We start from the raw sequence: 13395 nt of genomic DNA, 5'->3' as shown, positions 1-13395 counted from the left end.
TTTTAATGTTAGTTATTTGAATATTAGCGCATATTATTCAATCTCAAACAGGAATAAGACATTTTAATTAATATGCAGCCAATAAACCGAAACAACCACAAACTTGTCACTGGTTTGTGACTGCAACAGTGTTTGATTGACGCCCATGCACGTGTGTAGTTTGTGGACCACTCAAAGCCACAATGAATGCAGAAGCGAGGTAGTGTACATACATACATATATACATATGTATGTATATAATTTGGATACCGCTACATTTAAACATTAACGCGTATGTACATACGTGTTTATATTAAATATTTTTTTATATGTACAGATGTACTTTGCCTGAAGAAAAGTTATATTGAAAAGTACAAAGTCATTAGAAAATACTTGAAAATATCTGCTAGGGAGTATCGACAAATACAACGCATTAGCTTAAAGGATCGATTCAAAACCGTTGAGGGCATCAGGATATAGATCATGGAAGACCTTGGAACCGAAATCACTGCTAGAACTATACGAAACAGTTTGAAAGCTCGGCGATCTGCAAAAAAGCTTCGTTTGATTAAGAAAATGTGTTGATAACCCCTCCGGTGGGCTATAAAGCACCAAAGCTGGACTCAAGTCGATTGGCAGAAAGTAATCTTCTCTGAATAATCAAAGTTATGTTATGTAGCGACAGGATGTCGTACTTAAGTAGAAAAACTGAGAGCAGCCGAATTGTTTGGTGATGCTCCTTCTCAACACGAACATGGAAGACTGGCTCTAATAGATGGAACAGTAAACGCAATTAAGTACCACCAAATACTGGAGGAATATTTAACATCTTCAATTGAAGAGCACTTTTCGCAAGCAAACGATGTCATATTTCGGGATGATACTGCGCCATGTCATCGTGTCTAAATGGTAGGTAACATTTTTTTTCATGACTGTAGTTCACACAAATTATTTCATTAACAATATTATTTGTACAATTTTTATTTTTTCTAGGTAAAATACTTCCTCTCACAAAATGTAATGGCCCAGATTTAAACCACATTGAGAATCTTTGGTATATTATGAAGACCAAGCTAGTAAAGAAGAGACCCAGTACCTTAGCTGAGTTGCATAAAATTTTCGAGAAGGAAACAAAGTCGAAGCTTCGAAAAACAAAACATAATAATTTTTCAAATAATATATAATAACGTTTTTTATATGATTGAGAGCATTTCCAACACATCTTCTTCTCGTCCCACCACTCTGGCTCACTTGCCTTTGGAATTGCAGGCCGATATCAAGAATAAATATTAAAGTTAGATGATTAACAACAATAGTGTAGTTGAACCAAAATGGCTCGTTTCTATATACAATCCACACAAACCGAAAATGTGAATATGTATCTGCCGGTTGAGTCCATTAGACATATACCGATGACATATTAAAAATTAGTGATATCTGCTCATACCTTCTTCCAGCATTTTATACGACCGAATGATAGTGCGAAATTAGAATTATTGTCAATCATTTAGAATATATATTGCATTTCTGAAAGAATAATGACCACTTATGAACTCAAAAGATCTACTTTTTTTTATATAACAAATATTTTTTTTTTTGAAAATATTCTCGAAATTTTTGGGAAATATGAGCGTATTCGTAAAAAAAATTATAACTACCGGAACCATAACTCTGAACACAGTGGCGTAGCTACAACTTCGGGCGCCCGGGGCCAAGGATGTTCTGCCGCCCCCCTTTATCTACCTACCTACCAAGTTTCATAAGGTGGTTCCAACAAAAGTGAATTTTTAGAAAATATCTTCGATATTAAGTAAATAAAATTTAGGAACTTGAAGCCAAGCAAATTCTGAAGTTCCAAAATTCTCACAATACGGTTTTTGAGGAAATTGATAGTAAATTTATGGGACATCTTATTAAAAGCCATAGAAAAAACCCATTTTCGCCCTATATCTTGTACACTTTTGACACAATTTGCAGGAATTTTTGCCCGAATTGGAGTTTTAAAAAACAGCGAAGATCGTTTTGCCGCCCCCAAGATGTTGCGCCCGTGGCGACGGCCCCCTTCGCCCCTCCCTAGCTACGCCACTGTCTGAACATGTTTTCCTTGAAAGGCCGGTTTCAGAGCCGGCGAGAAAAAATCTTCGAAATAGCTGAGCCAATCTAATTGAAATTTTCATACGACCTTCATAGATATATTTTTCAGATTATGATCGAAGGAATAAAATTTTTTAAAATAGTACATTTTTTCATCTAAAACAACTTTTTTGGAAAGCCGTCGTTTTATCAAAAATCAACAATTTTACTAGCCCTGCTGTCATTAGCTGTGTTCATCTACATATTCTTATAAAATAATTTCTTAATTTTTGGCTTTGAGCTAATTTTAAGCTTAAGAAAAGTCTTGCTCACCGCCAGACAACTTTTTTTTTAGAAATGCTACAGGAACAAGAGAATAATTTAATTAAAACTATTTTTCAAAAAATAAAAAAAAAATTAAAATAAAATTTTTTAAAACTGAATCGCTGAATATTAAAGCATTTTATTACACCTTTATTATTATTTAAATTATTTTTATTATTGGTGAAATTTTTGCTCTTCAATAAAAACCTCACAAAATATGCATTTTTTTTTTGATTTTCAATTCAATAATTTTTCAAGTTATATTTATTTTAATTTCTTGCAATAAATTTAAAATAATTGCCTTTAATTATTTTGCTAATTTATAAATATTTTTTTTATTTATAAATATTTTTTTAATTTATAAATGCATTAAATCTAAATTCGCGTATGTTTACCCATCTCACTGGCCTGCAAGCCTAAATGTAAACACACGCTTATTTACATATGCATGTCGAAACATGTATATAAGTATATATGCTGCACACGCTTACGACCACACGTTTCCCTCATTTACCTCTGTGCAATTGGAATGCCATTAGTTGGCAATGCAATTAACGGGCTCGCATTGCACTTCAAAACCACTAAACAAGCGAATAAGCGCACACACGCTTTTAGCTTTGCCGTTGAGTGGTGATAATCAGTTGTAAAATAATAAAATAATTCCCCACAGAGCGACGTGTACACACCACAACACGCCATCATTATGGATAGGCCGCTCATACACTAGCCCACACGCCGAATGGTGACAAGGAAACGTTTGTATATTGAACAAAAAACAAAAAAAAAATTAAAAATTACAATAAAATATAATAAATAATAAAAAAAATAATAATAAATAAAATAAAAGCAATAATAACAATAACAATAAACAAATTGCATTAAAAAAGAAAAATTTAAAGATTTTCGTTGCACAAAAATTATTTGCGTCAGTCGCCCGTCCACACAAATCCATAGGTCTAACTGTTTGACTGTCCGAATGGCTGGCTGTTTAATAGTTAATTTGTACGTTTTTTTGTTGTTGTTTGCTTGTTTATTTGTTGCTGTTTATGCACAAGGCAATTTAATTTTTATTTCCTATTTACTTTTGTGCTTTTGCACTTTATTTGCGCAAACATCAGCGAGTGGCGAATGGCGAACGGCGAGTTGGGTTCATTGTCATTTTACTGCTTAATTGTGTTTGTTGTTATTGTTGTTTCGTGTAGTTAGCACAAAAGTGACGTGAAAAAGTGCATTTATTTGGACATTTTATTGATGCTGACAAATAGCTGAGATATGCAAATGCAAATGTTTGCAGTTGTTGTTGTACTTTTTAGCACCTCCTCACACTCCGCCCTCTAATTTTGATTTGATTGCTAGAAAAGCATTTTAATATTTGACAAATTCATTTGCCTTTTTGGCAATGCGCCAACTTTTCGGAGTCTAAATTGACCACGAGTGAAGGGGCGGTGTGGAGGGTATATAGAATGAAGCTGAAAATAATGAAATACCAATCTATTTAACAAGCATGTGGCTTTTCGAAGTTATTTCGAGTGAATTTATAAGTACGATCATACGCAGAGGCTCATTGAATGAATTGCCAAATTATTTGCGGTAATTTGTAAGGAACACGAAGGGAGATGGGCCGTTAAACATCGCCCAAAAGTTCAATAATATGAATTAAATTAAATTTTGAATTTCTTGATTGAGCTCGATCTTTCGGTCACTAATCTATTCTAATGACGTATCATACCTAGCCGCTCTTTAGCAGTATTTGAGAGGCTCAGAACTAGCACCTATACATATACTATATGTATATTCCAAATGGTTGATGACGACTCCGGCTACTGGAGGACCGTTTACCTTCGAGAGTAGATTTGTTTGACTTCATAGATCAGTGACTAAGTGGACTCGATATAAATAAATAAGCGTTTGTTTATATTCCTTTATAAGAAAAAGTCAAAGCGGCAGCAAACCAAAGAACTCGGCATAAGAAAATTTACTTAAAATTAGTTTTCAAATTCAAATGATTGCAAAAGCTCCTAAAACTCGATTCAGTTGCATTAAGTAATGTAACCCAATTCAGTTCCTTCATTTGGTTCAAAAGTCAACAAACTAAAATATGTTTTGCAGACACGCTTTTTTAATTTCCGAGACGTAGAAGGATCGCCAGCCCCATATAAGGTTGAGCACTACTACTGAGCTTAAAGCTCAACTGAAAGACCTTTCCTTTCACGTCAAACTCAACGCAAAACAACTTTTTAAAATGGAATTATTAATTTTCGTTGTCGGGTTGGTGACAGAGTTAAATACCTAGCGTTCATCCTCGACAAGAAGCTCTCGTGGAAACTCAACATTGAGGAAAGAGCAAGGAAGGCTACAGGGAAGCCTTTGGTAAAAGATGCGGACTCTCAGCAAAGGTAGTTCTTTGGGTTTATGAAACCCTAGTTAAGTCTATAATACTCTACGGATTGTTGCACTGAATGTCTGACTGTATATGTAGTACCGGTGTACATAGGCTAAATCTGCCCTCAAGCTCAAAGATTCTAGGCACTTAGAAGACTGCAAGCCTGGACACTCAGGAATTATTGCACACTTTAATTTCATTCCAAGTTCTTGGATTACCACAAAATCTAGCCCTGACTGTTATTTTTCAGCCCACAAATCTTCAAGGTAGGCTCGGGGCTTCAGTGGGAAAGACTCGCTGGAAGGAAGGGCAATGAGCTTTTTTATGGATGGCTGAAAGGTTCCAGAGAGCGTTGGTGGAGACCGTTTCTACGACAGTCGGGTCTACCGGAACGGACCCGAATTATTCATCCGACCAAAGGCTGTCAACTCGGCAGAATTCTGCCGCTACAACAAGAACAGCAACAGGGTTAGTGGTAGAGTACACTCTCGGGAAATTTCAATCAGCTTCAGTTTAAGGTTTCTCAACCACTACAGGACTTCCAAACGGAGGTAGCAGCCATAAAGATAGCAATAGTAGTACTCGGAGTTACCGGTGACTATCCACTCCGCTAGTAGGGCGGCGATTTCAGCCTTGAGTTCGCTGACTATGTGTCCAGACTTATAAAAGGATGTCTAGACTCCTCATCTCTAGCAACGAGTAATCTTAGACATCCTGGAGAAATAGTGGAAAAACAGATTAAACACCTAAGCAGATCTGTCACAAGTTCAGTGTGGAGTTTGCCTTCACAAAGAACTGTAATCAACAGTCCAAGTGTAATCCCTCCCCAATGCTATAGGCTCAGTCATCTAACGTAACCTTTCGTAAATATATAGCTAGTTCGAAATTTATATTTTTATGCCGGATCACATTTTTTAACGAAACAAACTTACCAAAAAGCTTCTAAATGCCTAAAAGCTTTCAGCCATAAATCGTTGCTGAAAATATTTATTTACGAATTTAAATTCCACAGCGCGCTAAGCCATAATTTTTTTTACTTAGTAACTCTTCATTCGAAGGCAATTAAAATTCAACTAAATCAATGGGCTGATTAGGGAAACAAAAGCCCATAATTCGATTGAACTGTTAACGCATAAATGGTACACCAACAAAAAATAATAAACAAGAAAAATCAGCAATTGTAAATTTGTCAAGCAACAACAACAAACAGTGGAGCACGCTCAACTCGTTAGCCAACAAATTAAGGCACTAAATCAATTGGCAACACGAAACGACAGAGAATTGAGTCACATAAATCGGATGACAAAGTTGCTAAATGCCAAATGGTAAATGATAAATAGTAAATAAATAAAAAAACAACAGCAAGAAAAACAAAAAAGCGAAAATAGTAAATGGCCATTGTGCAAATGTGCAAATATAAAATTGTGAGAATCCAAAGCTGGTCGTTGTTTTCAGCTTAAGCGCTGTACATAATACCAACAAAAACAACAATAGCAAAAGGGTTGAGGTGAGTGACTTTCGCATTAAGCCGAAACGTCATAAATTCCGAAAAGGAAAAAATGCCGACTGGTTTGTCATGCAAATCAAATGGAATTGTGGCAAAAAAACAAGTTTTAAAGGCAAAGGACCAAAAAAAAATTAAAAAAAAAATCGAAAAACTAAATATACATAAATATGAAAAAGGTCGGCAGGCTTAGCAAACTAGCACCTGTGCTTTTTTCTAGTTTTTGGTTTTTTGCTCTTTGACAGCCCAATAATAGACTTAACAGCGTGAAAAAAATTTTAAATATAAAACATACTAAACGGTTTACAAGCTATCGTCGATGAAATAATTTATGGCGCTAAAGCCAAAGTGCGACGAAACCAACAGTGAGCTGTTGGTAATGGCTCATAAAGTTTGAATAATAATGAAATACATTTAAATAACGGGCTGTTTGACAAGTTGTAATTGTAAGGAAATCCTAAAAAATGTAGAAATCGCGCATCTTGAATGACTTGATTATTGGGTAAATGGACATACGCTGTTGTTGGGGTAAGCCAAAGACCAGTCAGACTAATGAGAGTATGATTTAAATACCAACATTAGGGTGTGTCGATATCATATGTATATAATTTCTTTTTGTGTTACTACTGCTACGCTACTCAGACAAAATAGCTATAATACCTGCACAATTAAAAGTTTCCATGCAAGAACTTGATTTTGAACGTTCACTTTGTATGGCAGCTATATGCCATAGTGGTCCGATCTGCACAATTTTTTCGAAATTTGTAACATTGCTTTGGACAATAATCTATGCCTAATATCGTGTCGATAACTCGTAAAATAAACAAGTTTTCCGTACAAAAACTTGTTTTCGAACCTTCAGTTTGTATGGCAGCTATAAGTTAAAGTCATTCGATGAGAAAAATTTTTTCAGATATTTCATATATGCTTTGAACAATAACCCTTACGAAATTTCGTGAACTCTCCTTCTCAAATAAAAAGATTTTTCATACAAGAACTTGTTTTCGAACGTTCAGTTTGAATGGCAGCTATATGACACAGTGGTCCGATCTAAATAATATTTTCGGAATTTGTAATATTGCTGTAGACAACTATCTATACCAAATTTCGTTAAGATAACTTGTCAAAAAATAAAGTTTTCTTTACAAAACCTTGTTTTCGAACGTTCAGTTTATATGGCAGCCATATGCTATAGTGGTCCGATATCAGCGAATCCAGAAAATGAGCAGCTTCTTAGAGAAAAAAGTACGTATGCAAAGTTGAGCGCTATTACGCGTATGTTTAGAAAGACCCACAGACGAATATGGCTATATCAAATCCTTTACTTTGACAACTGGTTTGACAGCTAACGCTAAGTCAATTATAGCTTCAAAAAACATAAAAACAACTTGCATACCGATCGTTCTAGAAAAAACTTTCATAAAATAAAAAATATTAAAATTCAAAGAAAATGTTTCAAACAAAAAGTTTAGGAACCCAAAAAAATTGTTTGAAAACTTATATTTTTTGACAAAAATATATTTTTGAAGTATTATTATTATTATAGTTATTCTTTAAAACAATTGGAAATTATTATTTTAACAGTAATATTTTTGAAAACTTTTTTTAAAGTTTTAAAATTATATTTTGTCACAAACATATTTTTAAAGTCTAAAGGCTGAAAAAAATCAAGAAATAAATTTATTTAATTTTTTAATTAAATTTAAGTTTTTAATAATAAATTTATTTAATGTATTTAATTTTTTAATTAAATTTATTTCTTAAATCAATTGGGAATTGTTATTTTAACAGTCATATTTTTGGAAATTTTTTTAGAGTTTTGAAATCTAATGTTTTTTTAAAGCAGCATAACAATAGATAGATGACATGAATCCGATATGAACAGAATTTCGTCGAAAAAAAATATATATATGATTTAAAAATTTTATTTATTAACTTTCTGAAATGTTTAAAATTTTCAAGCATAGATTATTAAAACCGAAACATTGTAACGAAAATTCAAAACCAGACGGGTTCGAAGGAAAATTTAGGCCCCAAACGTTTATTACCCTTTTCTCATCTCTCCAAACTATTATTCGTTAGTTATTGTTTCAGCATTCGCCATGCAATTTCGATTGCCACACATTTTAGCCTTGGCCGAGCGCTTTTCGACACACCCTAGTAACCAAATAAACATGTAAATCCACATAGGCAGCCGCTGGTATGAGTCGGGGAGACAGGCATGACATGCATAACCTGAAGTTATTTTGCATACAAACAAACGCAAACTTGTCTTTACAACAACATGTAAATTTGCATATACATAACTACAACAACAATTATGCATATATGTATACATGTATGTATATTTATGGCCTTATTTGCCAACAAAATTTATGTGTTCAAAGCTTTGACTTTGAATTTGGATTAGTTGTGGCAACGTGCATTTCCGTCAGCGGCGCCGGTGAATGCGTTACGCGGAAGCCACCGCCGCTTAAATCAACCACTAAGTACTAGTAGCGCTCATAGAAAGCCGGCAGCTTTGCTTGTAGCTGTTGAAGCTGCAGAAAGCATAATAATAATTATGATGATTGGAGGAACATGCGCCGTAGGCTGTAAAATATTTTTAATCACACTTTATGCATAAACATTATAATATTTTTGTGGCAACACGCAATATTTCGTGTGAAAAATTAAATAATTATACGAAATGCGAATTTTTATTTTTTTGTGATTTGGTTTTGTGCAAAAATATTTTGATGAAGCTAAAAAAATGCAATGAGATATATTAAATTATCAATGATTTTTTGCTACATTAAATATTTCATTGCACTAAAAAATAATGTATGTAAATAATGGATAAAAAGGATATTTTAATATGAAAAATTTGAAAACTAAAATTAAAAAACAGATAGAAATCATTATTTGTACAAAAGTCCTCTGAAAGTCAACTGAAAATTCCTCGGCCTGACACATAGATGGCGCTACTAAAATTAAGTCCGTATCATTTTCGGTTAGCTCTAACCTTCAAAAAAGTATAAATTCGATAGCTGTTTGATCACAATAATTTTGCGAATTACACTCGTGGCCACGCAAACCTTACCACGCAAAATTTTCAAGTATTGTGCATATTTGACTACACTTTATAGCGGTACTTTTTGCGGTATAGAATTTTTTTTATTTAGAAATAAGTGAATCATTAAACGTAATAAATTAAACACTATAATTATAATTAGATAATATAATTTAGTTTACTTATAACTACTAAAAACATAAAAAAGAACAAAATTGCAGAAAATCCCGAACGAACGAAAAAGTCCGAAAAAAAAATTTAAGAAAGTATAGTGGTAAGTTTTGCGTGGCCACGTGGCCACGAGTCATTTTGAACGAAACAACTTTTGTTATTGTAAAAAAAATGGATCAAAAGGAATATCGACTATTGACTTTATGTGGAAAAAACTACTGTTGATGACAAGGTTTGGATCGATAAACGTTATTTGGACTCTGCAGCAGGAAAATCAACTGTTGAAAAGTATGTAGGTTGCTAGGTTTGAACGATGCGAAATGAGCACCGAAGACGGTGAACGCAGTGGACGTCCAAAAAAGGTTGTTATCGACGAAAACATCAAAAAAGTCCATAAAATAATTTTGGATGGCTGTAAAGTGAAGTTGTTCGAGATAGCAAGCACTCCAAAGATATCAACGAAATGTGTTCATCATATCATACACGAATTTTTTGATGTATGAGGAAGCTCTGTGCAAAGTGTGCGCCACGCGAGATCACTTTTGATCAAAAGAAACGACGAGTTGGTGGTTTCGAGCAGTGAATAAGAGTAATAAAGCCGAATTTTGGCGTCGATATGTGACAATGGATGAAACATGGCTACATCATTTCCCTCGGAAGTTGAATCGACAGTCAACCGAGTGGATCGTATTCTTCAGATCTGGCTCCCAGAAGCTATTTCCTGTTCTCAAATCTTAAAATAATGCTCGCTGGGAAAAAATGTTCGTCGAATGAAGAGGTGATCGCTGCAACTGGGGCCTGTGGCCTAATTTGAAACAACGAATAAATCGCACCACACAAGTGGTATCGAAAAGTTGGATGTAGCCACTTATCAGTGTTTCAACCTTGATGGGTCCTACGTTGAAGAAAAAGAGGAATTTTGCCAAAAAAAAAAATGTGTGTTTACTCTGGTTAGTCTGGGACTTTTGAGTGGACTTGTTAGGTACTAATAATACATTTGTGTACAAAAAAAATTAAAACCGACGATGAAGAAATGCTGCCATGAAGTTGCAGCCTTAAGCCATTATAGTCACCTATTCAGCTGAAGAAAATAATTGCTGAACCAAGTGCTGTATGCAAATGTATTTTCAAGAATATTATACAGTTTCACTGTGCTGAAAGTCCTGCGTGTTTGCAACAAATATTTCTCAGAAATCAATGTCGAAAACGTTAAAATAATTTTTATATTCCCATATAAAAGCGAGCCATTTGTCAAAATTAATTATTAAATTTTTATCATTGCTTATTCTTGATTTTGATGTTTCAGTTTGTATAGTGGCTCGATAGTCGAAGAAAATTGTCAAAATAACTTTCATTTTTGACCTGCTTTGTTTGACGTGGTTTTTCCGGCTTATACTCACCTTTGCCACGATACTCGGTGGATTGATCGTTTGTGTCCGGGTCGTAAGCATAGATCCAAGACTCATCGCCAAAAATAATTCATGTCACGATAACCTAGTAGTCGGAAAGCATTGCTTCGCAGACGTTTACGTGACGCTGTTTTTCGAAAAATTTAGTGATTTTGTAACAAATTGCGCCTTCACTTTTCTTAGACCCAAATGATGTTTCAAAATGGTTTTCACTGGTCCTTCCGAGATTCCAACGATGCCTGGCAAGCCTATACTAAACACTAACGATTATTTTAATGTGACTTTTGGTACAGATGTCACTGACAGTCTTACCAAACAAGAAAAAAAATATTTCGACGAATGGATTTTCGCGCTGAATTTAAATTAAAAGGTCTTACTATTTTTTGCCCACCAATGTTTATATGTAATATGTACATACATACATATATGTATATGTTTTTTTTTCATTTCCACGTTCTCTTAGATTTCAATCAAGAATCGATAAAACTAAAACGTGCTATTATTGATAACGGCATTAGCTGCTATTTTCAAAACAAAGCCATCGGCAGATTAACAGTTCAAGGGCTTAACAGTCAATTGATGCTGTTGAGCCAACAAATCGGCAACAAAACACAAAAAATAGAAGAAACAAACACACAAATCCAACAACAAATAGCCTTTGATATAAATTGCAACACACCGGAAATGACGTGGCGGCGGTTGCGAGGCAAGGGCGAACTGCAATTGCCACTTCGGCGCTTCGTGTTCGTCCGTTGCAGCAAATGACTCTAAAAGGATATTTTCATGTTGTTGCAGCTAAAAGAGAACAACATGACAGCCAATATATAAATGTAAGCGCAAGCCTTGTGGCAGTAACGGCAGCAACACATCAACATCAACAACAACACTGGCGTTGGTCAGCTGAGCTCTTATTGCATGAATGAATGCGCGAATTGACATTTGAGTGCAGCAAAAAGTGCGAGTGTTGCATGTGGTACGCAACCACACTATACATACCTGCAACAACAACAACTACAATTGTTTTTATGTCGAAAAATTTAGAAGCTTTTTTGTTTTTGTGATGAGGATGTGCTTTTGCTTTTGCTTACTTTACAAATGCATTTCAATTTCGGTTTTTCTAGCCACTTTTCGTTGCGCCGCGCTGTTGTTGGTGCAGAAAAGCGCATTAGTGGCATGTTGCATGGCGAAAGCGAGCAGTTTTCCACTCGACTTTTTATTTTGCTGCTCTTTTTTAACTTTTTGTTGTTATATGTTGCATGCAACATCTGTTGTTTTTGCTGTTGCGTGCAATAACTTTGAGTTTGTTGTTGTGATTGTTTGTTGTTCTATCGCTGTTCATGTTTGGCAAATATCAGCACCTATAAGTGATTGATGATGATGAGGCTGCCGACACTCGCTGCTGCCGCTGACGCTGCGGCTGACATGCAATCGCGCCTGTGGCAAGGCGCGCACAGGAAGTAACCACAACAACAACAAAAAATCACTTACATACATATGTGCATAGCTCATTTTGTTATTGTTGAAGTGATGGTTGTTATTGAGTGATGGAATGGCTGCGTTGATAATGTGATTGAATGATTAACTATCGCACGTTAAGAAATTACAGTTTTTTACATCATGCAATATATTTATGTACATATGTATATAATTATGTTAGGTGTGATTAAAATTTGAAAATAATTTCGATTTTCTAATTTTTATTTATATTTTTTTTTCTATATCGAAATATATAATATTTTTCATATGAAAAACAATTTCTACTTAAAATTATAATTTTTAATAATAATAAATTATTTTTTAATAATTTTTCAATAGAAAAATTACATAAATTTTGGAATATAATTACCATATTTTGAAAAAAAAATATTTTGAAATAAAAAAATTAGGTTTTTTAAATTTTTGAATTTTTTTTAAATTAAATTGTTAAAATTTTTGAAAAAATTTATTAATTTTTCTATAACAAGGTACATATGTATGTATGTATATAATATTTTTATTATAGTGTAAAAAATTTTCTATTAATATAATTTTTCGACAATTTGTTACTATTTTTCAACTCGAAAAATTAGACAACTTTTAGAATATAACTAAACATATTTTCGAAAAAAAATATTTCGATTTAAAAAAAATTTTAAAAATAAAATTTAAAATAAATAAATAAATTTTAAATTTTTTTCTATTTTTACCATAAAAAATATAATTCCTTGCTTAATACAACTTCATTTTTTTTCCTTAAGAAGTGTATAATATTTTTATTATGGTATAAAAAAAGAATATTTCTATTTAGAATAATTTTTCGACAATTTGTTACTATTTTTCAACTCGAAAAATAAAATAAATTAAAAAAACAAATATTTTGAAATAAAAAATTAAGTTTTTGAACTTTTTCACCACAAAAAATTTATTCTTTGTAAGAACTGAACTTTACTGTTTTGTCTACGACTAAGTATATAATATTTTTATTATTGTATAAAAAAAATATTTCTATTTAACAAAATTT

The 13395-nt window shown here is 33.3% G+C and overlaps 1 protein-coding gene across 3 annotated transcripts in view; it reads right to left on the bottom strand.

The window, feature by feature from the left end:
• Positions 1–13395, bottom strand: part of LOC120777376 (serine/threonine-protein kinase NLK2) — a 285060-nt gene that overhangs the window by 114415 nt on the left and 157250 nt on the right. The window lies entirely within an intron of this gene.

This window comes from Bactrocera tryoni, chromosome 5 (assembly GCF_016617805.1).
Source record: "Bactrocera tryoni isolate S06 chromosome 5, CSIRO_BtryS06_freeze2, whole genome shotgun sequence".
NCBI lineage: Eukaryota > Metazoa > Arthropoda > Insecta > Diptera > Tephritidae > Bactrocera > Bactrocera tryoni.
This window is presented reverse-complemented; position numbering and strand designations above follow the sequence as displayed.